The 2,866-nt window shown below is 43.4% G+C and overlaps 1 long non-coding RNA gene across 1 annotated transcript; it reads left to right on the plus strand.

Annotated features, from left to right (window-relative positions):
• The first annotated feature begins 554 nt into the window (after window positions 1-554).
• LOC106521090 (uncharacterized) lies at window positions 555-1,590 on the plus strand. Its single transcript, XR_001310630.1, has 3 exons — window positions 555-969; window positions 1,113-1,149; window positions 1,221-1,590. It is a non-coding gene; the product is annotated as an uncharacterized LOC106521090 (long non-coding RNA).
• The last annotated feature ends 1,276 nt before the right edge of the window (window positions 1,591-2,866 follow it).

Here is a 2,866-nt window from a genome sequence, read left to right on the forward strand (position 1 = left end):
AATTCTTGTCTGATGTCTTGTTCTTTGGCTTCTATGGCTTCAATGGTGAAGTTAGTTAACCTGCCTTTGCTGTAAAATCTATTACCTGCTGGAATGTGTTCTGATCCAGATGTGTCGTTAATTCTTGTCTGATGTCTTGTTCTTTGGCTTCTATGGCTTCAATGGTGAAGTTAGTTTGTCTTACTCTTTCGTTCAGGAGCTGGGTCTGTGCCTTCTGGAGGATCTTGCTTGCTCCGTGTCCACCAATGGAGGATCTGCTCTATCAGGCAGGTTTGGTCCCGGGTCTCCTAAAGGCTGTTTCAGCTCTGATCGGATCATCACAGGAAGCCACTCAGAGCCTTGCCCATGGTTACCGGATCTTTACGGTTTCTCTGACAATGGGGAAGTTTTGCCAAAGTTAGACAGTTGCCTTCTCAGGGTTATATCACAAATGTACTGAATAGATTTATGTTGAAATTTTAGGTAATGTTTATTACTCGTTAAAAATGTTTATTACACCACAGAGAACAGGTGAACAAAGTTTAAAACATTTCAGAGTACGAACAGGACCGCGGCTCCCATCGAGTCGTCATTCTGCAGATGAAGCCCTCCACACAGTGACACTTCTCTGCAGCAAGCCGCTTGGAGGTCTTCTCCAGCAGTTCTTGGATGTTTATTCTCTTTCCTATACAACAGAAGGGGGGTCGAGAGGGCGGAGGAGGCTAACCTCCGTTTCAGAAATCATTTGCCTGTAAAATATGAAAATAAATAAATAATAACCACCTCGGATTTTGATGAAACTTTCAGGGAAATTCTGTGGCTAATAAGTGTGTTGATGCCCAGCCACCAGGTGCTCGTTAACATGCCCCATATCCAGGCCTGGCTCCAGAGTGGGGCCCTGTTGACCCACGTCCAGGCGAGGGAATGACATAAAGAGTGGTTCAACAAGATGGCGGAGCTGAGTAACCAAACAGGACCAGGAGTAAAAAGGTAAGTGATTTTATTTACAGGTGAGAGTTTGGTCATCTGGCTGTGAAGAGGAGGGAAGTACAGAGGTGAGTATGGTTTGCAGATTTGGTTCTTGAGGTAATTTTGTAGAAATAATTTTAGAGTCTCTTTGTAAAAATTTCTAGGAGGCAAGCGGCATGGAACGAGGAGGACTTCTCAAAGGTAAGGTTAGTTTCTTCAGGCAGAATGGCAAAGAGTAATTTCTTAACTGGTTCCTTTTGTGTTTCCAACAGGAGGGTTTCCAGGATGGCAGTATGGAGGAGCAAAGCCCCAGGGTCAGGTAATCAACCTTAGAGCAAAAACAAAGGGTAAATCAAAAATATATTTTGTTCTAGAAAACTTAGCAGACTAAAACAATACCATAAAGGTAAGATGCATCAGCTTGGACCAGAAGGTGAAGATGCCTTATAAAGCCAGCATCTCATCAGATGAAATCCCTCACAGGTGTAGAGAGAGTTCAGGAACCAATCAGGAAAGATGAAACCAAGACCAATCATCACAGGGAACACTGACTCCATTTTTGGTACTCATCATTAGGGGTCTTTGGACTGCACTTTGTCTGATCCCTCACCTAGGACCTATTTGCCTTAGGTGACCCTACTGGGGGCATGAAGCCCCCTACAACATAGCTCATAGGATCATTGGGACACTCAAACCTCTCCACCACGATTAGTTGGCAGCCCAGGGAGAGGTTAGAGTTAGCATAGTAAGCAACACTATGGTAACTGTATTAAAGAGGACCTATTATTGGGTCCTTGAACAAGTTAGGGTACATCTGTGGGCTATACAAAACATGTTTAATTGATTGAATTCACAAACTGAATCTAAAATAATGAGATTTCACCTTTTCAGTTCTACCTGTTCTGAGCTCCCTTCAGAACTAGCTGTTTATGCAAATATTTTGCTGTTGGCAACTCCCTCTTAACGCTTTGTTTACATTAGCTCTGCTCTCCAAACAACATTTGTGTTCACACTTCAGAAACGTGAAAATGGCTAGAATGAGCAGATGAACAATGGTACAACAGTAGTAGATGGGCTGCGCAGAGTGCAGCCACCCCAGGCGAGGGCTTGGTAGGGACAGACTGGACTGTCCAACAGAAGTTGAAAGTTCTTGGGTAAATCCTGCTGTGGGCTGGTAGTAGTTTTCAAACTAGTCCATTGGGATCAAAAAGAAAAAAACTGTCAGTCCTCTGGATGGGTTCTTTTTTAGTGAAACGTTTCATCTCTCCTTCTAGAGACTTCTTCAGTCTGAGGAGTTTCAGGTGAACTTAGCCTTGTAAGCTCTGCCTCCACATGGTGGACAAAGAGGTTAGTCAGGTCAGTCCTTTGGGAAATAATTAGCACAAACTACAACTTTCTTTGGCAATAATGCTAAAACATTACCATCAAAAATAAAATTAAGTCACGCATCTCTGTTCTCCATGACTGTTTTTTTCTTTGCAGCGTCTTTTTATTGCATTTGTCTTTTGTGTTTGCATTTTGAAGTTTGCAACATTTACTCACTTGCAGTCGATTTTATGAATGCAGCATTTTATTATGCATCATTTTTTGTTAGTGTCGTGTATTTCAGGTGTGTATGTCCCTTTAAGACGGGAGCGAGCGCCAGGCTCGCTCACGCGCTCTTTGTCAGAGTTCTTCGTAACACCTAGCTGTTAGCACCCTCTCTTGCATCTCTCGTTAAATAAACATGTCTAGAAGCTGAGGAAATCGTCTTTCTTCATTCAAGTGTTAGCTAAAATAGGTCTTAAACATCCAGCAGCTACAGGCAAGGACGCTCACTGATTTTCCAGCGAAACCACCGAAGAAGCAGCAGCACCAGAGTGAGCAGACTTCAGACGGGAGCAGACAAAAGAGAGACGGGTCCAAGCAGTCGACGGAG

Source organism: Austrofundulus limnaeus, unplaced genomic scaffold (assembly GCF_001266775.1).
Source record: "Austrofundulus limnaeus strain Quisiro unplaced genomic scaffold, Austrofundulus_limnaeus-1.0 Scaffold102, whole genome shotgun sequence".
Classification (NCBI taxonomy): domain Eukaryota; kingdom Metazoa; phylum Chordata; class Actinopteri; order Cyprinodontiformes; family Rivulidae; genus Austrofundulus; species Austrofundulus limnaeus.